The 25,570-nt window shown below is 37.8% G+C and overlaps 1 non-coding gene across 1 annotated transcript; it reads left to right on the forward strand.

Annotated features, from left to right (window-relative positions):
- Positions 1 to 1,477: 1,477 nt before the first annotated feature.
- Positions 1,478 to 24,489, forward strand: LOC108897130 (uncharacterized). Its single transcript, XR_007813874.1, has 15 exons — positions 1,478 to 1,566; positions 2,216 to 2,331; positions 2,555 to 2,675; positions 6,836 to 6,996; positions 7,513 to 7,679; positions 7,786 to 7,942; positions 10,224 to 10,355; positions 11,449 to 12,136; positions 13,953 to 14,040; positions 15,209 to 15,339; positions 15,989 to 16,164; positions 16,338 to 16,486; positions 16,712 to 16,871; positions 16,974 to 17,089; positions 22,781 to 24,489. It is a non-coding gene; the product is annotated as an uncharacterized LOC108897130 (transcript).
- Positions 24,490 to 25,570: the final 1,081 nt, after the last annotated feature.

The following is a 25,570-nucleotide window of genomic DNA, read 5'->3' on the forward strand; positions in this document are numbered from 1 at the left end:
ATTCTACAAACAGCTTATGTAATGGCACTCCAGACAGCCCTCTGGTGGCCTATCAACCACTGTGCAAGCAGAGCAGTCAGTCCTGCCCAACCCAGAATTTACCCTGTGACGTTTGGTAACTAGGCTACTCATTCACCAGTTACTACAGCAATGCAGGAAGTTTAAAGGCTTTGACTTCAAAACATGATATAAATTTGTGTCATGGAAATCAGGTAAGGTATGACCTTCTCATTAACTACAATGGTGAAAGTAAATGAAAGTAGCAACACTGTGCCACTCTGTAAACATTCAAGATTTTAGTTACTACAAAAGTAGCAAAACATATTGAGAGTAACACAAGTACTTGCTAAGCGTAACTGTCCATTTCAGAATGTTATCATATTATTGGAATATTAACACTGATGCATTAAGCAGGTAACATTTTGATGTTAAAGTTACCAGTGCTGGAAAGCAATATTGGTGTTAACTCTTGTTTCACTTGCATTTCTATCACCTCTTTTCCTCTACAAACGCGGATGACCTTAAAGTAGCAGGTCACATTACCAAACAAAAATGTCATCTTGCTGTATTGTTCACTTTTAGTCATATACACATACATGCAGAGTGAAAACTAAGTAACTAACAAGAGAGCAGCTGATTGCTCTTTTGCCTGTGTAAACCACATACCCATGGTGCACCGGTGGCAGAATTACTCCTGATGACTTCTCTGCTTGTTCTTATCTTTGGATTTTGCTCTGCCCTCTATTGAATACATCTGTATGTGTGTGTGTGTGTGTGTGTGTGTGTATGAGCACACATACATATACAGTATATACACACATCACCTACAACACTGATCAGCCACAACATTAAAACCACCTGCCTAATTATTATTATTCATTTTTTGATCATTTCTAAAAAAATAAATAAATAAATGAATAAATAATAGCAAACAACTTACTCACTAACATGTTCAAGGAGACATTTTGTTTCCCTGCCCACACGAAAATTTCACAATGTTCATTAAAAGTTAATGGGTCTATATCATAGAGTTTGCAATATACCATATACCAGACCTTAGAGTCACTGTAGCCCAGTCTAACTTTTTAAGTAGCACTGCCCTGGGTGTGTTGTAACACAACAATGGCTGAAGCTATTGGTAAGTAAAAAGCTGTAAAAACTGACATATAGTACATTTTATTGAATCATAGTGCTCTGCACTCATGCAAGGGAGTACAGGGATCAGTCAGACACATAAAGGTGCAGACACACAAAAACCCATTAGAAAGTTGTAAATTAAATTTTATCAGCCATTTCACAGTCTCTACCGTATGTTGCTGTCCTCTTCCCCTTTACTGCCAGCAATATTTTACATTCCAAATATAAAACAAGAATATAAACGTTGGCTACATACGTCCATATCATTCTGTTCAACAATAAGACTTTTACTTTGAAAGTGAAACAGGAAGTAGTGGGTTATTGCGTTTTAACTTTAATGTTACAGTGGTTAGATCGGAATGTTGACAGCAGAAGGAATAGTCTGTTCATGAAGGACACTGGAAGGACCAAAACCGGCTGTATGTGTTGGTAAGTCACTTAAAACTTACTGTTATGACAAGAGATGTTTTTCCGGCTTGTAGCTGAGTTGTCAACTAAAACTACTTTATTTTAGTTATCGAAACATCCGTCTAAATCGGCCAGTCAGCCAGTCAGGGTATACTGTAGTTATATTCAGCATTCACAAGGAAACCAACTACCAGTATCAGCGACGAACAGACAACTTATCTCTAACCCTCAAGCCAGTTTAATATTGTGTGGTATTTAAACTAATGTTAGACCCAAGTAAGGTTTTCTTGGGTCAGCACAAAAATTTGTTATCTACATTGGGAAAGTGGCCCTGGTGAGTAAGTTTAGTTTTTAATTGGTTTTTAAAATGTGTTGCCAACTATTAACACTTTGTTGCCGGAGTTAAAACAGAAGGTAATCTCTATCATCTTAAAAAAGTGTGTGAAGTCTATAGATCATTTAAAGGTGAGAAAAATTATCATTATCATTATTTTAACCAAATCAGTTTATAATCATGTAATATTAAAATAATAATACATTTATTTACACTAAAAAGGAGTCATTAAGAATAATATTTTAAAATGGTTATTCTTTCAAGAAAATACATTTACAGTATGTGGTATGTCTAACTGCTTCGTGTTGAATATAAAGTATATTTTTCTGTTTTCAGACAATAACAGTGCAGTGAACAGAGGCTGAGACAGACATACCATCTGGTTTCTCTTGAGTACAAAAGGATGAACTGCTTGCCTCTTGTCCTTTATCCAATGTTATGGCTTGATTCTGGTGAGTATAACAGGGTTGCTCAGAGAAGTTTATTACATTTTTACAAGCAAGTTGTGATTTTCAAGATTACTATCTCAGATACCATTCTCCTCAAAACACCCACTTACTGTTATCAGCACTGATGGCTCCTGAAAATGCTGTGCCAGGTGTGCTCTTTGTACCTTGCTCTTTCTTTTCAGCACTGAGTCAGACTGCATTACATGTTAACTTGTTGTTCACACAGTGCTTGGCTCCCTTCCCGCTCCTGTCAATGTCTCTGTCATCTCTGTCAACTTCCACCATGTCCTGCATTGGGATCCCGGACCCGGCACCCCACCAGGAACACAATACAGGGTCTTCAGAAGGTAGTTTCCCTGTTCACCATCTTGTTGGCTGTTTCTACTTTCACTTCCTCCCACACACTTTCTTTTGGGTGGGAAAGGATGTCCCATCAATCTGTATTCTGTAGATTCTGTACAAAATGTGTCTGTAGCACCAAACATACAAACTGTCAAGTTTTCAAAGCTGCTGTGGCTTTTGTGCTCATATTCACACACTAATCTTCCAAACAAAAGTACACTACAAATGTAGCCAATTTTAGCCTCTTTCTTTTCTTTCTTTCTTTCAGGCAAAGTTCTTGCAGTTGCTTGTATTTTGCCATAAAAGAGTTTGAGTTACAGTAAAAAATATAACATCACAATAACATCAGTAATAAAAATTAATTAGCATAATATACCAATGAAAAGGAGGAAAAGGTGTGTAAAGCACAATCTTATCTTAATATTTTCTGTAAGAATTTATTTTTTCTAAACCAAGGCTAGAAGTCCTCACTTTCAGCCACTGGGAAATTCCACAGCATTCATCTTTTTTCCATCAACTGGTTGTACATTGTTTTTCTTCTGAGAGTCAATGAATTCTATCCAGTCCTTCTTTGAGGAGTTCAACCTCTTAAATGGAAAAAACATTTTACATAAAACCTTAAAAAAGCAAAAAGTGTTACCCCAGTGTTTAAATTTCTGAAAAGTTCGTTCATTTTTCCTCCTTTTTTTTTTTTCACTAGAAATTTAAACTTTAGGCTTGATAATTTGGCAAAGGCCATGCCATTTATGAAAAACAGACTGTCAAACATTTAATTCATATAATTAATAATTCATATCTCAGTAAATGAATCCAACACAGGTAGACAATCAAACATGCTGAAAGTTATTACCTAGACTGTCTGTTATAAACATCCATCACAGTTTACAGACCTTCTTCCTGCTTCAATGTTATCCTACCGTACTTCCCATAATTATGTGCTCTCATAGTTTTCCTGTGTGACAAGAGATTAGTAGCAGCAATTTAGGTGTGCTTACTTTCAACGTTTCCAGTGGAAGCTAATCTGGCAAAATTGAACTGAACTGAAATGTCTGACTTGTGTTTCTTGCACCACTGGACTTTTTTAATGGTGCAATGTTTTGGAGCTTGGAGATCTCAGTGCTGCTGAGGGTATACTGTGATCTTACCAGATATAGCTGATGGAGAAGTTATTACAATATAACCCAAGTGGAGCTTGAAAGTTTATTCTTGGCCTTAGACACAGTACCTGACATCAATTACTATTCAAAGTCTGTTTAATTGAAACTTCATCAGAGGTCCTGAAAGGGTTCAGAATAATGAAAAGTTTATTTACATTTTGATGACAACTGCGCAAAATTCACCTGTTGATGAAGACCCTATAATATGGTCAAAAGCTTTAGAACAATTAATAAGTACAGCATGAGAGAGATGGTTTTGTTGGACCTTGCAGCTCATGGTTAGTGCTTTAAAACCATAGGTTACCAGGATGCCTCTGGTTTTTTACGTTTAGTGAAACAGAGTGGATGGGTCATGCTTGATTTTAACATCATAATCCTAAGTGTAAGACCTGCATGACCACTATTATAACACACTTAAAGTTAACAAAAAAGACCAAAAATGTTAAAATTTATTTGATTCACATTAGTGTGAATTCATCAAATTCAAATCAGCCTTACTGGTTTTTATCAGCCTCTCTGAACTTCAGGATCAACCACGACCTTTATCTTGGTCACATTTTCAGTCAGAACATGGTCTGTCTGATAATCTGCGGTTTACTTGAACGTCTCCTTTGATGGAACATTCGACTGCGAGGTACTTTTTCTGTCTTTAACCTCTGCTTTTTCTAACTGTAACTGTGGCGTTGTGTCACAGTGGTGTTTGTTTCAATCTATGAAGTGTGTAGTGTGGCACCTCAGTGTGTGTGCAATCCATCTGTGACCACATAGAGGTCTGCTGATACTTTTAAAAGAGCCAGTCTTTCATTTTCAGATGATCTAATCTTTTGTCTTGATAGTTATTGTAAAAGTTCACATTTCATTTCATTGTACTGCTGCATTTACAGAAATGAGTATGCATGACTTATTTCATGACTAGATTTGACTTGGAACCAGTAATATTATAATTTGTGTCAAAAATTACAGTCACATCTTCACTAGAGCTCAAATTGTTGTCCACATCAAAACACACATCAGTGACCCACACTGTTGTACTGGGTGATACATTTCCTCATTACCATGAGCACACACTGTTGCAGTTCTTTATTTTTGCTCATACATTGACCCTCTGTCAGAAATTACCACTGCACCAGATGTGGATTAATCTGCTGCTGAAAATAGTACCCAACACATGCACCACAGTGTACCTTCCTGTTTGAGTTACATTTACTGAAAACTACAGTGCCCAGCTGTTTTAGGAATACTTCCACAATATCTGTTATATAAAATGAATAAAAGCTGTATATCTGTGAACTGCTGTTAAAGCTGCATGTTTTGGCCCCTGAAAATACAAAGTTCACATATTTGCATCTTAAAGGTTTTTATGGTTAATGTTGTAGAAAACCGTCACCTATTTACATATCTGTTAGACAGAGAGCAACATGATCATTGGCTTTGAGTGGTGTGAATCAACATTAGCTCTTTTTTTGGCCCCTTATCAGCTCCTGAGAAAAATATTGGGCTGTTCAGCAGCTCCACTGTGTTCACCAGCTGGTCTCTAAGCCTGTCTGTCCGTTTGATGCTGGGCAGGTTGTGTACAGTGGGTTTGACTGAGCTATTTAACTGAAAACAGCTGCTACTGTATCTGGAAACAGGGTTGATTAGAGTAGAATTTGCTTGGAAAATCAAAACAATGCGCTAGAGAAAGCAAAAATGATTAGTAGAAATAAGGGGAACTGCAGGTTGGGTGAGAGTTCTCTGTGGTTTTGTCTCAGTGCTCTCATTGTGTTTTTTCCAGCTGTAGCAGACAGCTGGTTTCAGTGAAAAAGTTTTGATAACCCACTCTACACTACCTGCTCAGCACCAAACAGTAGACAGATACAGCTTAAGTTAATATTAGTTAATATTGAACTTATTATTATATTCATCAGGTGTCCAAAACAACTCCAAATGTATACTGATGTTGCTGAATATGCAAATAGGCACCTCTGTGCCAACAGCTACAGCATAAAAACTTGAATGTTGATCATATGTCAATTTTCAGTTTATAGTTCGGCTCTGTTGCCTGGCCAAGAAATCAACTATTGTAGGTTTAAGGTTGGTATCTCATTTTTCAGAATTTGGAACTTAAAACTTAAGAAATTCATTAATGGAGCTTTGCCACTTTAACCTATTATGTGCCTTAAGTCCTTCTATTTATGGACCTGTTGTTGTTGTTTTTTTTTGTTTGTTTTTTTGTTTGTTTTTTTTTTTGTTTTTTTTTTTGGTATTTATTTTTAAATACTTGAAAAATATTTTTTAGATATATTTTGCTACGTGTAAACTATTTTTGAGTGTTTTCCTTGCTGCACTGTGGGTCTTAGAGTAACACAATTTCAATCATCTGTATGTGCGTACATATGGCAGAATAGACAATAAAGCTGACTTTGACTTTGACTTTTTACAGTTCATCAACACTATAAATGAATTGACTCTGGGCTGATGTCAGATTTCTAAGTCTAAGTCTGCTTAGCTAAAGGTGGCATTTACATCTCAGTGAGGGCAGTTGAAGTTTTAAATATGTTAGAATATTCCCTCCAGCTATTAGTTTAGTCTGGATTTAAGAATGAGGGGTGCCAGACCCATCCATGTAGCACACTGGAAAAAATACTAGCTAATTTTCATATATTTCATATTCCTATATATACAACAGAATGGGATCATATCCTTGTTCCTTCACTGTTGGCGTCTTCTGGCCCAACCAAAAGCATTAAATTCTTGGGGCTGTAGATGTTACATTGTACATCTATAAACTAAAAGTGACAATGGACTGTGCTCACAGGACAATGTAAATTTTATTTTTATTTTTATTTTTTTCCTTTGGTGTTTCAGTCAGCATTATTAGTAGTACTGTTACTACAGCACTACTGCTACTTACAGTAGGAAGACAGCTCATTTTCCTCAATGTAATATATGTTAAATGAGACAGAAGTAGGAAAAAGTGGGAGGCAAGCATTAAATAAAATGTTTGAACTCTGTTTCTTCTTGTCCAGGATGGAGGGGAAGAAACGGAAAACAATGAACACAACAACAACAACATCATTAAAGCTGAAGCTACAGACATACTCCAAATATCGCCTGACTGTCCAGGCGTTCTACAACCAAACCCTGTCTCCAGAGTCCCACAAAGTTATTTTCACCCCTTATGAAGACAGTATGTCAACATCTTTTGAGTACACATATTATTATTTGTCGAATGACCCTCTGATTCTCCCACAGAAATTTACTGCAAATAATAAATGTTTGGGTTGGTTTGAGAAAATATTGTATTTTGTTTTGGAAAAATTCTGCTATTTTTTATATTTTTTATTTATTTATTTTACCTTTAAGTTTACTCGGTCAAGTAGCAGCTCTTGAGCTAAGCTAACTGTTAATTAGTACTGAAATGATCAGTCAATTAATCAATAATTCAGTCAAGAAAAAATTAATGTACAACAATTATTAGAACAGTTCCGCCATTAGGTCAAAATGCCACTGCAATGCACCCCAGCAACACAATGTACCTCACAGGTAGTTAACTGCATAGAAATGTACCTCTGGGCTCAGAAACTTCCCCCATGTTAAAATAGGATTTGGCCTGTTAAAGTCAACATTAGTCACAATCAAATATCTAATGAAGCAGAAATTGCCTGAATTAAAAAATAACGTGTTTTTCTTTTCTTGTGACAAGCCAAAATAGGTCCTCCAATTGTTTCCCTGGCTGGATGTGGCAACTGCATCCACATCAATATGTCACTTCCTGAGGCTGACAGGAGTTCAGGAGTCTCCAGTATCCAGGAATTCTTTGCTGCTACATTCAGAATTCATTTCTTTTTGAGGGGAGAAAACAAAGTAGTGGTAAGAAATTCATTCCATTCTTATTTCTCACCACAAATTCTTCTAATGATTCTCAACTGTCTGAAAATAATTTAAATCATATTTTTTCTTCTTATTTAACCTACAGGATTATTATGAAACGAGAAACAAGAGTTATACTATCAATTACCTAAATAGTGGTATGGAGTACTGTGTGCAGGTGCACACAAAGATTAGCTTGAACAAAAATACTGAGCCATCCTCTTGGAAATGCATCTTCACTAGCACTGTGGAATCACGTAGAGGTGAGCTGAACTTTCTGAGTTGGTCTTTATGCCATTGTAACAGTGTTAAGGTGTAAATATTAAGCTGCTGAGCTGAAATTTGAACTTTGCAGGCTTTGTTTTTGTGAAACAAGGGGTATGGTATGAAGCGTCGTTTAGTTGCCTGAGGCCTAGTATGTCGAGAGCATGCAGATGCAGCTTTCCACCCCTGGCCATGTAGGATCAGAAACAATTCATCATCAAACATTATAACTTAATGATACCATCTGCACTGAAAAAGCACAGTAATGCCACAAGTAGATTAAATGCAACTTTGAAAATATAATGTAATATAATGACAAAATAAAATATTAATATTTAAAATAAATATTAATATTTTATTTTGTCTTTCTTTGTTTTTCAGAAGTTTACTTTTAATATTTACAGATAAAGATGAAATTATTAGTCTTTCTATAATTTTGAATCTGAATTTCATTGTTTTAAAAGTATTTCTCAAGTACTGCTAAAGAGAGCAAAGAATTTTTAACACATCTTTTTTCAAACTAATAATCCTAGTATTATTTTGGATGCTTATATTATTTTACTTTTCACACAGAAATTAAATTATTCCACAAAAACCAAAAACTACCAGGGTCAAAATTATTTGCCCCCCTGATGCTAATAGTCATTTGTGTATCATTTTTGCTCGATAACAGCCTGCAGTCGTTATAATTTTCAACAAGTCTCTGACATATCTCCTAAGGAATCCTAGCCCATTCTTCTGTGGCAAATCTCTCAAGCTCATTCAGATTTGATGGCCTTCTGGCATGGACTTTTGTCTTCAGTTCAACCCACAGATTTTCAATGGGATTCAAGTTAGGGCTTTGTGCAGACTAGCCAATAACATTCACTTTGGTCTTCTGGAGGTAGGTCTTCACCAGGAGTGACTTATGTTTTGGATCGTTGTCGTGTTGGAAGACAGAGCAATGACCCAGACCCAGTTTTGCTGCTCACTGCTTAAGGTTTTCTTTCAAAATCTTCATATACCCTTCTTTCTTCATGATTCCTTCCACCTTGACGAGATTCCCAGTTCCAGACACAGTTCAAGCCCACATCCCCACAGCATAAAATTCCCACCACTGTGTTTCACTGTGGGGACTGTGTTCTTTGGGTCATACGCCTCTCCCTTCTTGTCTCTATGGCCAAACAGCTCTAGTTTCATCTCATCTGACCAAAGGACATGCTTCCAGTATGCATAATCTTTGTCCAGGTTGTCCTTAGCATACTTCAGTCTGGCTTGAAGGTGTCTCTTCTGCAGAAGTGGAGTTTTTCTTGGTCTACAACCTCGCAGTCCATTCCTGTGCAGAGCTCTAGTGATTGTCTACTTTGAGACTACAATTCCCGACTTGGCTAAGTCATTTACTAGTGCCTTTGCAGTTGTTCTGGGGTCTTTAGACACGTCTCTCTTTGAATTTCTTAATGATACTTCTCACTGCAGTTCTTGACACTTGGAAACACTGTGATAACTTTGTATATCCTTCTCCTGCTTTGTGAGCATCAACAATTATTTTTCTCAAGTCTAAACTGATTTCTTTTGTTTTTGACAAGATGCTTTCTCAAGTAACAGCTCAAACCCATACTGAAGTTTTTATACTGTGTGTACATTGGGAGATAACCCTCAGTTTTAACTTGATTTTACAAGCTTTGAACATTACAAAGTTAAAGCACATCATTGCACAACAGTGGTTTGTGCTATGGCTCAATAAAAAGGTCAGTTCTTAAGGGGGCTAATAATTCTGACCCGGGAAATTTTAGTTTTTTCTGAAATAGTTATGTTATTGTATACAAATAGAAATAATTTATGTTTTCTAAAGAAAAAAAACTTTAAATTTCGGGGGGGTTATATTTTTGTCCTCAACAGTATCTCAGTTAGTTTTGACTATTTTATACAAACTATAACCACTGTATAACCACTGACTGATTTGGGAACTAAATCCTCATTAGGATTTAGTTGTTGCATAAACTGAAGATGATACACACATACACTCACTCTCACCCTCACAAAGGGAACCTAATGTTTTTGGATGGAGACAGGGAAGAGGATTGTTATCACACCACCACAGGCGAGGAGTGCACTCCTGGAAAATGCTAGTTTATTAGCACAGCGATGCACTTCTCACCCTGCACCTGCACGAAAATAAAAACCTATATGTTGGACACACTTTTTGTCACATGGTATGGAGTGGTAAATAGCCAGTGTAAGGCAATAACATGCTGGGTGACTGAAAGATTTATTACTGTGTGTCTATGTGTGTGTCTTTAGACTCTGTTGTTTTAGGTGCAGTTGCTGCTCTTGTGATTTTAGTTGCGGGTGGCCTGATGACCTTCCATGTTTTGTCTCTACTACACTGGATTCATTTGTAAACTGAAGGCAGCTCTTCCCAGAGTGCTAATTGTAAGATATCTATATATCTGTCTATCTATCTATCTATGCCATCATTTTTCTATTTTGGTTTTTGTATGTATTAAACAAACAAGTTGCAATACAACTTAATCAGTGAGTTTTAAATGCTGGTACTATAGGTAGATTTGTATCTTTAAGACAGAGCGTGGCTAGGTGTTTCTCCCTATTTTCAGTCTTTGTGCTAAGCTATGCTGACTGACTGCTAGCAGTATTTGTATAGTTCCCGTGCTGACAAAAAAGTTGTATCAATCTTCTGATGTAAATCTCAGCAAGAGTGTAAAAGCATCGTTCCCAGAATGCTGAATTATTCCTTTCAATTATATTAAGTTTGAGTCTCTTAAGCCAAATTACAAAAAATAACTAAATAAATAAAGTCACTCACCTGTAGTGGTGTCTAGCTGTGCAGATAGTTTTATCAGTAAAGGTTTTGAGATATTTATCCAGATTTTTTTTACACTGTCCCAATATAATGTAGGTAAATAGAATTTGTGTGGTGTTCTGTGTACAGGCAAGTGCAATACTGTGAATGCCTTTGAGATGAGATGGTCCACAAGTGTGTGTCCTTATTCCCATTTGTTCTTAAAACTGATTTGTTTTAAGCATACTGACCCCTTACTATCTATTCCTCTCTAACTCTCTTTTAAAGTATGTTTCAATCAAGGTGCTTTGTGGAGTTGAAAAAGTAGGCAGGACTTGAACCTTTTTGTTTTTCATCCTTCACTCAACTGGTTCAGATATTCCATAGAATTGCCGAGGAAGTAGTTCCTTTTAAAATGGACTCTTTAGTCACCCAAAATCCCAGGAGGTGGTGTCAGTAAACTGCACACTGCTTAGTTAAATTTACCAGCCTGCACAGATTGTGAGATTTCACTTCATTCAAAGGAAACCAAAAGAATGAGACAAGGAAATCAGGAAATCCAGTTTTAGGTCATTTGATTTGGTTGAATAGATGGTATTGTGGCAGGAATGGTGCAAGTTTGAGTTGACATGTCAGTTGCATTGTCTCTCATCATCCTTGTCTTTAACTGTTATATTTCCTCCTGCCTCCTTGGTCTTTGTCTCCTTGTTCCCTCTGCCACTCTAGATGGCTCTGAGCCAAAACTACATCCTGACACCAGAGGGGACAATCCCAGACCTGGTCTCCATTAGCTCAGTGATGGAGAAGCAGAGGAAGTGCAACAATCCTTCAGTACCACATCTTTCCAGTGGGGATCAAGATAAAGAGGAGGAGGAAGAGGAGGAGGAGGAGGAAGGGATGAACGTCTACATGGGCAGATATGCTCAGCATTCCTCAAGCGAAAGTTTGTCCTTGGGCTCTGGTAATGAGTTGGGGATCAGCAAGATAGCTGCATCAGGGGACTGTGGCAGCTTGACAGAGATGCTACCGGCTGAGGTGGAGGTAACAGAAGCAGAGTTTGAAGATGAGGCCAAAGCTGAAGGAGCAAAGGATTCTTTCACGCCCGAAAGAGGGTCAAACTGGACTCCAGGCACAGGAGGAGGAGGAGGTGATGAAAGAGGAGTTTGACAGCTCTGGCAATGTCAATCTGTTTTCAGTCACCCTCGCTGCACTGGGTGTAGGTGAGGAAGAGGAAGAAGACTCTCTCACAGACTTTTTGAAACTATCTGATCTGGAACCTCTACTGCCTGCAGTCCCAAAACAGACTTTAAGCAACACAGACTCACAAATTGAGTTAGATGATCAGACACAACATGAAGAGGCACAAGAGGAGGACGATGACGACGAGCATGACAGTGAATTCTCTGGATATATGGCACACAGATGATATGTTGCTCTGATGTGTGTTTTATGTGTATGTGATGCTCTCTATGTGTATGATGACAATACATTTCCTCTGACTGGGTACATTGCTTTATTATTATTATTATTTTTTATTTTTTTATTTTTTTAAGAGAAGAAGTCCCACTGAACTATTGATGTGTTAGTTGTTTTAGTGGTCTGTCATTACACATCATTACATGTGTTCAGTGGACTCATCCCACATTTTCAATCTTGTAACCATTCATATCCATCCATAATTATGCCTGGGATACTGATTTTAATGAGCTTGGATATGTCTGATGATAATTGACATCTGTTGGTGCACATATTGTAAAATACCCTGACAGTACAAAATAAAATGGGATGCATTAAGAGTTCAGTATATTTAGTATATAGTAAATTGTGTGCAGTTAGTACGTGATATGGAACTGGAACACAGATCATATTTAAATGAAGGACTTTACCTACAATGGGGTCTTTAAAAGAGCTGTGAACATGAGTGTGCTCTTACATACTACGTTGAGTGTATGATGCTGTTATGACATCAAAATTTCATTTTTAGTCTTAATGTTGAACATCACAGATATCTCATTATAGCCCAATTTTTGCCTCCAAGGCTTGAAAAGAGATTCTGAAAACGTTAGACACACCGCGTGCAGCTTGTCAGGCTCCTCTACTTCTACTAGGTCACATGATTTCCCATCAAGAGCCTTCCCAGATGCTGCCTTCAAGTACCGTCCGTTTCCTTGTTGATAACTTACAACTTAACTATATAACTTAACTACTAACTTTATCATTATTTTTTATTCGTTTGTTTTGTTATGTTGCCATAACAATAGTCTGTTTTGACGTGTGTCGTCTTTTTAAGTTGTGCAGATGTCAAATCTTCGACTTTCTACCCAAATAACAAAACACATTCATGAACATCCTCATTTTTATACACAGACAAAGTTGCTTTTTACCGCTGGATCTGTAAAATAAAGCTATGGCTGAATGTCTATTAATATTGTTATGTTGTTACTGTTTACTATTACTATGTTGTTACCATTTCAGTGTACATTGAGAATACACGTGCACGAAAGGTCCATAAAGGCAACGGAGGCATTTGTAACGGTGTGTGTCTGGTGCCGTAGCTATGTGGCTGGAATGAAAAGATGGATACAGAACAGAACAGATCATGGAAACACATTTGCAGGACAGGTAGCTATGATATTAAACATACAATTGTATGTTACAAACAGTTTGTATCTTTGACGTTTGGTTTGCCGGTTAGTCTACATACTCACAAGGGGAATGCTAGCCCGTTAGCTTGTTAGCGATAAATACATTTCCGGCGTATCTTGAGAAAGAGACTTATTATGTGTAGGCAAAATAACATTAGTTGAATCTGTCTGTAGCCGTTCAGTACATTAAAAAAATGTTTCCATATGAAAGTGACGTGAAACTGAATGTATACAGCTAACTAAGACGACACAGAGACAAAGTGAAGGCATTTAGTAGCGTACTATCTGTCAGTGGTTACAGTATAAAAGTAACTTGACTTAATGTTAAAATGTAGACTAAGGTGTAAGTCGTGGCTTTGCTCAGTTACAGTAGAAAAAACTTACAGACATAGTGTCGATATAAAATAAATATTAACTGAAATTTGATACCCACTTCACATTGATCGCATTTTCATTTGGAGTGACTGTATCTGACCATTCGATACGTATGTATGTAATGACAATTACACACACAATATGTCTAACTGCAAATTTGTAATGCCAGACAGGGTTCATATGGAAAGTGAAAGCAGCAGCAGAAGCTAGGGAGGTGTGGTGGTAGAAGTCAGTGATGGTCTGGCTGTCATGATTGCTCTCATTTGGATTCTCACATGGCTGCCTCCGGTCCTGTCAGGTGAGTACACAGTCAGGTGATGTTATGTGACACCTACCTGACGTTGAAACACACTTGCACTGGAGGTGTCTCTTCTGAGGACAGCACATATTGACGTTTTAAGCAAATGCGTGTGTGACATAAAATGTTTGATATGGGGTCTCTTGGTCAAGATGATAGTAGTGAAAGTAGTGATAAATTATTAATTATTCATAAATGTCACCGGGTTAAGGTGGGTAGAAGACATTATTACAGGTACCAACAGAGTGATTGAACTAAAATTGATATAACAGAACCAGAGACATTGTTATATTATTATTTTCATTCCTTCTGCCTATATATATCAGATAACAATATTTATCTATCAGATAACTCTGATAGATAAATAGATAGATATACACTACATCTAAACACAGCCACATACAGAGGTCTGGTAAGCTCACTTCTTCACTTCAATATTGATTCAAGTGGCATCACTTCAATCATTTTGTCAGTTTCGTACAGCTCCCTCTGGAACACCCAGCTGAAACTAATGCGATGTGATACAGTAGTCCTGCAGTAAATCCTCCTTCATGTTCCAGTGTTCACTTTTTATTGAAATAGATTTGGTAATGTGTGGATTCATCTGTTTGTGCAGCCGTTGAACTATACAGCATTACATAGAGAGGTGTTTCTGTTATTTGGCCTACCCTCATTGATATAAATGGGATGAACAAAATAATAGAACCCCCTAACTGTATAGCACAATACAAATCAACAACAACAAAATGCAGCTGCCAAAGTGATCAACTGTATGATCACTTGGCAGCTGCCAAAGTGATCATACAGTTGAATCAGTGCCTCTCTAAAATGGTCTCAACAAAAACTGAATATTAGAACCTTCATAAAAGAGGATTTATTGCAAGACTGTAGTGTTAGACTGCATTACTTTTAACTAGGGATTTCTAATGAACTGCCAGCTGGGTGTATGCAGCAATACTCTCTGCCTATAAACACATTCTGATTCATAAAATGGGTGGAGTTCCCCCTGGCAAATCTCTGGATTACATAGCATGTCTTATAATAATAATAATACACACTCTCTGTGACTTGACTCTATGGCAAATAGATCATAGATGAGTATGACTTAACAAAGTGAAATCTATTATATTTGTATTTCCATTTAATGCCCTGTTTGTTTGTATTCCAGCTATGACTGAACTGCCCAAGCCTGTCAACCTCACCCTGACCTCAAAATATTTCAGGCATAATTTGACATGGCAGCCTGGAAGCAGGGACACCCACTGGTGTCTCCTACAATGTCACCGTCAACACAGTGAGGTGGGTTTTCATCTGAGTTTGTGTTGTAACTTGTGTTGTGTGTGTACCAGCAATGTCCCAAGGAATCTTTATAGAACCAGTCAGTTGCAGGCTCTCTGCTTCAGGCACGTTTGGTCTGGGTTACAACAGGAAAAGGATTAGAGATGCTCATAAAGCATTTAAAGGCACACATGCAACGATGTTTGACACAGTTGTCAGAAGTGTATTAGGCTGAACTCTAAAGTCTCTCTATCCATCAAGAACCCCAGGTAGGTTAGAGCAAATGTTTTAAACCACCATCACAGATCATAGATTGGCCAGACAACACAGATCCATATTATTATTTGGAATTTTCTGCTCTGCTCAGTTCATCTACAGTGGTGAGTGTACACCAATCAGGCTCAACATCTGGCCAGTTACTGGGTTTGATATTGTGGCTGATCAGTGTAAAGCTACAGCTGACTCTTGATCATCTCCTGCATGTTTCTTGTGAAAGAAATGTGAAACCACAGCTGCTGACAGTGAACTTAACAGCCAGCTAACATTCACAAAAAACACTCCTCCTATGTCAAACTTAAATCCTCCTGTGCATTTTGGATTAATGGAAACATGTTGGCTCCTTTCACCCCCTTAAAGTCTGCTTTCCCCCCCCTCCTCTCTGATCCTGAAGGGGAACATCCTGGACGGTAGTGAATGAATGCAAGAATGTCATGCACCCACTAGTATGCAACTTCACAGATGCGCTCTCTGACCCACGGGAAGTTTACTTTCTCCGGGTTACAGCACTGAAGGGAGCACAGCTCTCACAGTCAGACATCCTTCCAGGATTTAAAGCCATCAGAGACAGTAAGCGACACTGTATTTAAACTAGATGATGTTAGTGGTACACTACTCCCACCGACAACATTCTCAATATTCCTTGTAAATTACATGGTAATTCTGTCAAGTGATTTATGTGATGGAAATTTGAGTTTATGCAACTAAAGTGTTTCTTTTGTCTCTGTAACTGTGTCCTCCAGCTCACATGGACCTGCCACGGCTGACTGTGACACCCTGTCACAGAGATCTGTGTGTGGACCTTAACCCTCCCATGGAACACTTAAGGGAGATCTATGATGATTTTAACTACAAACTCAAGATCAAGAGCAATAGTTCAGACAGTGCTGAGGTACTGTACACAGATCCACATACAGTGATTTAGTAACACTGATGCATCCACTTGTGCCATCATGACTAAGGTGTATCGAGTTTGAGTGACATGAAAAGATAATGTAATGCATTTAATCTTTGTTTGTATAAAACTGGTATAAACAGTCTCTAGCATTGTTTGCTGTGTAGTTTCCTCAGGGTCTTTTACTAGTCTAATGTTGGTCTGTGGTCTGTATGTGTGCAGTTCTTCAATAACATCAAGTCTCTGAGAAGACAAATTTTGGTGGATCTGGCCCCCAGCAGACTATACTGTGTCTCAGTCTGCTTTGCAGACAGTCTGGCACCCAGAGAGTCCAACTACAGCCAACCTATATGTGCTTTCACCTCCGGCATCTTTTCTGCAGGTAGAGGTCACACTTTGCACACTCACATAAGTGTTTTTTGAGTTCTGGCTGATCAGATTAGTTAATTTTTGTTGTTGTGTTTGTGTTGTCTGCTCTCTGCAGACCCGTTGATCTCAGCCTTGCTCTGTTTGGTGGTGCTGTTCGGAGTGGTTGTCTTGGCCCTACTAATCCTCACTGGTTTCATCTGTCTGAGAAAGAGGCCACTACCATGGGTCCTGGTATGTTAAAGTTACATTTAACTGGAAAGGAAAATGGAAAACGCCAAAAGGCAAAATAATGCCCACATTTCTGACATAAAAATAAAATGAACAAATATGCTTTTAAACAGTAGGTATTGAAAGAACATGGTAATAGTTTTACTTTTTGAGAAATTTAGGAATTGCACCAAAATCAGAAATTGCCAGTCTATGCATTTACTTTGCAAGTGAAGAATTTCTGTGGTTTTAGATCTGTCATCTCACATTTTGATATCTGACTGTGAAATAAAATCATCAAGAGTGTGATTGACACAAAATAGATCAATTCTTAAATAATACAGAACACTAAAACAAATCTGATGGGATGGGATTTTAAAATCTAAAATAATTAACAGTGACTCAAAGTAATTCAACATGAACTATCTGATGTGTTACCATTATTAGTTAATTTGTTTACCATTGTTTACCATATTGCTCGCTTTGTTTAACATATTGAAAAGCTGCTCGTCAAACCACAACAGTTTGTGGTTTAAAAAGCAGCTTTTCTGAGAAAACAGGAAAGAACAACACACTGAAACATGCTTGAGCAAAACAGTCACATACACAATTAACACATTACTCGAGTGAAATGTGCTTTGGTTGTGGTTGATCAGTTGTGTAAGAAAAAAAGACAAAGGCAGACAGCTGCAGGCAATCTTGCTCTTTCCTCTGCAACAGGATGGTTGATGAATTTTCTTTGTCTTCTTAGATAAGGTTTCACTGAATTGCCAGTGGTGGTGCAAGATTAGATGATCAAAAATCACAGGGGCTCAGTAAAATCCTGTTTGTCATTCATTCAGAAAAATGAGAGTCAAAATACTCAGTGAACACCCTTTATGCACGTTATCGTGTTCTCATCTTATTTTTTGATGATTTATAAAAAGAACAGTCAACCAGTTAGACACTGTCACAAATAATATATCTATGATACTTGTCTTCTTCCTAAAAGATGTTTTCATATTACATTTTCTAGTTTCTAAGTTTCAGTTATGTAATATTTATTAATTACGCAATATTAACCGAGAGGGTGTAATATTGCGATTATACAGCTATTACCAACAAAATAAAATGTATAATCAAAATCTGTTCATGTTGAGGAGTGACTTACTCTCAAAATTAAAAGTTTTTTGCGAGTGTGTTTTCCATTTCCATGGAAATACACGGGTCTGACTAATAACTGGAACACCAATCAGTCACATCAGTGGACTTCTGTGTGTAATGGAACTGAGTTTACCACTGCAGCAAATAATCAGACCCTTAGTAATGACCTAGCAACAGAAATTATTCTCTAGTCCCAGATGAGTGAACTCTGAGCTGACGTTAATGTTTTATCGAGGTCTCGGGAATTTACCAAACTAAATCAATAGCCTACTGCACAAATAAATGCTTACGTTTATCAACCATGTTATAACAAAGTCGCTGCATTTTTACTCACACAGATGTAGCTTCTGCAACCGCAAACTTTTACATGAATTTTAAGTTATAGTGCCGTGTCACTGATACAGCTGATGGAGAAAGCCGAGGCGCTTGTGCCGAAGTCCGCAAGCATCACTGAAGTGCTCAAATGACGTTAAAACACACCCTCGAGTGTAATATTGCAATTATACAACTATTATCAACAAATTAAAATGTATATGGTGGAGTAATATTTTTAGTGATGAGTAAGGCGTGCTGTCATGCTGATTTGAGCACATTCTAAATGTCTTGTTGACCAATCAGATTGCTTGGTCAGAACTACTTGTTGTATAATACAATCTCTCCAGTCAAAGTGCAAACTGTTGCACACAACATAGGAAACAATTACTCAGCCCTTACATTGTGGTATTACCTTAATCATGAGAATGATAATTGCTCTTCAACTTTACAGTGGAGTAGGAGCAACTGCCAATCCAAACTCTCAGGGGTCTGTTTGTGGGGAAGTCCAATATTGCAGAGTGTGGTACTCAAGCCCAGTGCTAAGTTTGCACTTTGATTGGAGAGACTGTATAGAATGCTGAGCGGGACAACATTCTGCATTCTCTGTATAGAGCCCTCACCTCTCTGTTGATCCAGGTTGATCCAATTTTATTGTCTTTGCGGTCACCACATCATTAACACATTTGCTGATGTATGATGTCTCTGATATATGCACCTTAAGATTGATGTGGTTCTCCTGTGTGGCAGTATCTCTGAACATGGGCCAGTCTGTGCACGCAAAACAGTCTCATAGAGCTGCTGTAGTTTCATCGGTCCACAATTTAACAATGTTTTTTCCAGATGGTTTGACCCTTTTTATCAGCTGGGAGTCAGTTGGCAGGAGAGGCAAGGAATTATGATCTGATAGACCAAAAGGGGATGGGAGTTTTTTGTAGCTGCCAGGAATGCTCATATAAACATTGTTCAGGGTTTTTCTTCCTGGTGGGGTGGACATGCTGGTGCAGTTTAGGTCTAAACAATTCTGACGTCAGTGTGATTAAAATCACCAGCTTCAGTAAAAATACTATCCAGTTGTTTTGTCATGTGACTACTGATGATGTCATGCAATTCCTGGAGTGCATTTTCAATTTGCATCTGTAGGAATGTAAACAGTAGTAATATGGTGAATTCTCTGTGCATATAATATGGTCAACATCTTGGCATGTGGGCACGAAACATGTGATGTAAACACAGAGTCCACTTCCTCTCGTCTTCCTGGAGCCCTGTGTCCTGTCAGCGTGGAGCACAGTCTGCACATTGAGTGCAATAGCTTGATCCTGGATGTTGTGATGGACCCAGGTCTCTGTAAAGATGTGCACACAATAGTCTCTTATTTCCCATTGAACCTGAGTCTTAATTTCATCCATTTTATTTTCCTGTGATGGCACTTTGGGTTGAGGAACAGCCTTAGGTCCAAACTGACTTGACCTAACTCTTATCACGACATCTCTGCACTCATTATCCTCTGAGTCTGAAGGTCTTGCTGGTCTTTAACAGTGATTTAATGTAAGATAAAGAGATAAAGATTAAGTTAAGTAACTAAAGGCTTCCTAGCAGTACAGCACAGGGAAAATCCAAAAACACAAAAAGACAGTTTTAACAGTCCAAACATCTAGAATACACAGGAGAGCACACTGGAGGACACAAGCACAAGAACAGCACACAGGACAACACAGGAACAAGCTTACCATACAGAGACTCAATACTCTGACACTGAACAGGGGAGAGACAGGACTATATATACACACAAGGCCACTAACTGTAAATTAAACATGGGTGGGACTGAAAAAAGGCAGGAAACAGAACAATGATGGGAAGTAAAAACACAAGAGACACACCAGGGAGGTAACTATAAAATAAAACGGGAAGTAACAAGGATAAACAGAGACACAAGGGGAAGGAATAAGTAAAACGGAGAACTTAAAGTCCACAGCACACACAAGAGAAAATACTAAAGAACAGAAACTAAGGTTCATGTACTGGGTGGACCATTACATAATCCAATCACTGTGCTTCCTTTTCTGATTTTGATGAGTGCTTTTCTGTCATAATCAATCATTAATCAAATAATATGTGGTTCAGTAATAGAGGCGAAAAATAGCAGATTAAAACAAAAAAAAAATGCTACTCCATGCTACATCTGCATGTGCCACCATTACCATGGTAAAATGGAGCTCATTCCAGTATTTTTTATTGGAGCATGCAGTGATTTAAGAACTGTTATGGATGTGGGTGTCCTTTACAGTTAACCTTTAATTATTTGTGGTGTTTGTCTCATGCGAGGGGGATTTAAACAAGCTTTTCTAAGAAATATGATGTGGTTTCATGTTCCATTTTTAATTGCCTAAGCTCAGCAAGAATGACAGTGAGATATAGAGGGGGTTTCCCCTCATACAGGACTTGTATGTGGCCAGTAAACTAAATGTCAGACTTGGAAGGACATGTGGCTGTTGGTTGTTCACCCACAGTCTATTTTCCCGAAACGCAGTTAAGCACCCAGCAGTTTTTTTTAAATCTCACTTTCCTCAAAGTGATTCAGTAACATTTCCACTGTTGGAAACAGCTACATTTTTCTTAAATGTCAGAACACACACATACATGTGAACAGCTGTCATTATAATGATAAGTTGAGGTGAACCTCTGATGACAGTCAACCACCTATTCTGCGGGAAGCCTTAGACCAAGACCCCAGATAACTGTCTGATGTAGGACCTTCGGCTGTTCCTGTTGTGATGCTGGTAGACTCTGGCTCTATACAGCAACTGAGGTGTATGTGTCAAGTGTGTACAAATATAACAAATATACTACATTGGTAGAAAATAATGAAAAATTAGCACTTTAGAGCTTGGTTGATTACTTATTTGTTAATTAATCAACACCTTATATAACTCTCATTAATTAGTAATTAATTAATAAATTAATTTATTAAATACTCCTCTGTAGTGTATCAGCATGTATCACAAACTGAATTGAAACAAAATGAACAACAGGAAAACATTTTATTTGGCTCAGGGAACTTGTGATGGACATTATCTTTGTTTTTGTCTTACAACTGTAAACGGCTATAAAGACATTTGAGTTCTGCCATGGATGGACAGCATGAAAACTGGTTTGGTCCATAAACCAACCCTCACTGTATATACGTTATTGTTGATGTGATATCATCATCGTATATATATTCTAGAGAACCCATGTTCTTACTGAATGCAATTATGCAGAAGGTTTTCTTTAAATCCGCTGCTTATCAAAGGCCAAAGCATATGTTTTTGTTTTTTTCATTCAGTCAACTTTGATTGATACAGGCTAGTCCAGTGAGAGCAGTTCTCTCTTTTTTGCATGGCCAGTCTGCTTACAGAGGACAGTCAAAGCAAAGGCAAACACCAATACTTGAAACCACTGTACAAATATATACATATATACAGTATACAAGACAAGTATACTGGTATGCTATATTAATACATTATATCGACTGGATAAACTGATCTGTAGGTTCACCCCTTTTATTGTAACTAATTTATATATTGAATTTATTCTGACTCTTATTCTTAAAACAAATTCTTTACTTTCTGTTCATATTTGGTTCATATTTGATGGTAGTACATGTGCTTCATACATTATTTGTGTTTTTATTATTAGCAGGTTTTTTTTCATTAAATAATAATTCCTATGACTTACTTATGTGGTTCTCTTTTGACAACTGGGGTTGTATGGGTTTTAAATCATTATAAGTAGCTGTTAAAGTAATTATACACCTCTATTTATCCACAAACTGTCAGCCTGACAGAACTGACTGACTGTTCTGTGGTGTTTGGTGTTGAATCTTCGTCATAAGACACAGTAGTCATTTCTGCTTTTTGTGGTGTGTTGAGCAACTTTGGTGTGCATCATCTGTCCTCATCTAGGGAAGACAGCACACCTTTAACTGTGCCCTCAGTAAAAAAAATGTTTGAATGAATTTACACATTACCCACATGTCAACAAAAACTGAGCATTAAAAACATCATATTTCTTGAATTCCACAAAGCTGTTGCATTGACACCTGTCAGTTGAGAAGATGTAATCAGGAAATGTTCAGTCAGTCTGCTCACTACTAAATTCATTGATTCAGCATGATATTCAAAAGTTTTCAGCTGTGTGGAAAAAGCAGGTACAAAACTTTGCATTAATCTCACTGTCTTTCTTTGTCCTCTCTGCCTGTCTACCTTTTTTGTGTTTCAGACATCCAGCCATCACATAGAGGGGGTTCTGGTCACCCATGCTGGAGGGGTCACACCATCCAGCATATGTAAACTAGCGCTGCCCTCTTCAGGAGAAAAGAGGAGCAACCAGTCATTATCAGACGAGAGCAATGGGGAAAGTGAAACAGAGACCACTGGTGGGAACAAAGGAGGTTATAAACTGCGGGTGGGTTCAAACCTCACATCTTCCTTGTCTTCATCTACATCATCTTTGTCAGCTTGTGCACCCCCCAAGCTCAAACCACAACCCAACGTCTCATCAAACCAAACGTCAGACCTCTTAAGTCCACAGCCCGAAGTCCCAGTTTCAGCAGAGACCCCTTCATGTTCTGGATTGAACCACACACTGAGCATAGACACGGACAGTCTGACTGTTAGAAAAATCAAGACAGATAAGGAGGTGGTGGCAGAGGAGGACAGCCAGGATGTGAACCTCCTCACATTAACCTTTGGCAGACATGAGGAGGAGGAGGAAGAATCGCATCTTGATGTGACAGAGGTAGAGCCAGAGTCTGATTCTGCCTCTGAGGAGGACAACATCGCTCCAATTCAACCCTCACAAACTAGCGATACCAAGAAAGTTGCCACAGAAACAGTTTCCTGCTCTGCTGATGAAGAGGAAGAGGAGGGGGAAGAGGAGGAGGAGGAGGACTCCGGATATATGGGACGTCCAAGTAGAGATGTCTTACAGTGTTAACTATAGATGTCTTGGGGTTTTCCAGTTGAAAGACTGATGTCTTTTCAGAATGTCACAATGTGCTAAAAACCAGTGTTCTAAAGAATGACTGTAGCAGCACTGGTGTAATTTCATTTCCATCAACAGACTCGACACACTGACATCTGATATTTTGATGAGTAATTCTCACTACAGGATGGACATACTCTGGTCACTACAACCAGTTGTGACATGTACAAGCGATTAAGTGAACTTGTTACATTCCTCAGAGTTCTTGTGTTTTGTATATTTTCTTTGGCATGAACAGAATTTCAGTGGTCCAGACATGTTGTACAAGCCATGATTAGATTAGTCTGTCTGTAGTGCCCTATTGTTTTACACTTCTGTGAAGCTTTGCCACTTGTATGGAGCTCCACTTCTTGACTCATGAGATGATGCTACCTACATTTAAGCTGATTTATTTTCATGTTTAACAAGCAAAAAACTTAGCAACATCTTTGAGCCTAGCAGGAAGTCAGAGACTGTACCAAGTCACTCCTTTGACAACAGGTGATTATCATCATCTAATTAACCATAATACATCCAAAAATAATCCAACAAATGGGGGAAAATATACTTTGCATCTAACACAGTGATTGCTGCAACACTCAGTCTACATAGAACCACATGCTCTCTGAATAATTATCTATAACAATAAGGAAAAAAGTTCCTTTTAATTTTGTTCATTTGTAGACTTAAGAGCCACAATAATCTGAATTAATTTAGTGTTTAACTGCAATCCTGAAATCAGCTAAAATAAACTGAAGGCGAAATGTATGCTCACCATATTATCCCATCATCACAGCTTGCTAATTGATCGAGAGATTCAACAACTTTTTTAAAAATATTCATAATTTTATTATTTATGATTTAATTTGCATTTTGGCATAGCAGCTTCCAGGCTACGGAGTCACTGTCCAGGGCTACACCCTCTCACCCAACAGTCTGATATCACTTATAGGCTTATGTTTTCTTTTCTAGTATCTCCATGACTGTCCCATCCTCTATGACTGCCTCCTATCTAAACCATATATCACTTTGATTTAGAAAGACATCAAAATTCATGCGTCACTTTGACAACAATGTGGGCCATTGTATTCATTTTTTATAATATTTTGAGTTCTTAATACAAACTGATGCTGTACATGTGTTTTTTCACAACAGTTAGTGCAGTAAGAGGTTTGTGAATCTGACTTGAACACTTGTACAACAAACTCATAGAGAAATAGTAAGGTTTAGTAAAGTGTGTGACAGTATTCTTGCACGAGACATGTTGCGTTCCTCTCCATGTAGTTTACTGTAAATAGTGCAGCCTTGTACATCAGGCAGGTGAGTTACCTCTCACAACCAATATGATATCTTATAAACTGCTAATATGTATATTATATCTACTTGATATTATTGTGCTGCTTCCACAGCCCATTAGACTGATGCTTGAATGGTTTGAGCAGCTAGAGGACCAACTCAGTAAGGGCACACTTGATATTTTCCTTAAAGTACATGCAAGGATTTAATTTCTGGAATGTTAAGGCATTAGGGAATGGGTTTTTGCTGTTGATTTCGTGCAAATCCAAAAAACTGAAGTAATTTACTTTGCATCCATTTCCATCCAGACACATTTGATATAACTCAGGACATTCAACTCAAGTAGTAAATTTTAGGTTTTGGTGTCAATTAAAGCAAAGAATGAGGAACATTTTAGGTACATCTTAATGTACAAATTGTGTGTATGTCTTTTCCACACGTTTATCGCCCAGGGGAAGAAAAATTTGTGCTGTGCTGCTACTAAATTTGAAGTAGATTAAATAGAGGGACAGTGGGTACACTTAACAACATTTCATCAACTACACTGTTCTTAATATCACTGATGATATTTACCAGTGTGAAAAGCATCTTAGAGTGGTATTTATTTAGTGGCATTTATATAGTGGTATAATTTTGGTCATTGTCCCTTGTGCACTGAAAACTGAATTTGTGAAAACAGTTTCATAAACAGGAATAGTAGTCCATGTAATAAGTACTGTACTGCTTTTTTAAAACATTTTTTATGCTTGT

This window comes from Lates calcarifer, linkage group LG1 (assembly GCF_001640805.2).
Source record: "Lates calcarifer isolate ASB-BC8 linkage group LG1, TLL_Latcal_v3, whole genome shotgun sequence".
Taxonomy (NCBI): domain Eukaryota; kingdom Metazoa; phylum Chordata; class Actinopteri; family Centropomidae; genus Lates; species Lates calcarifer.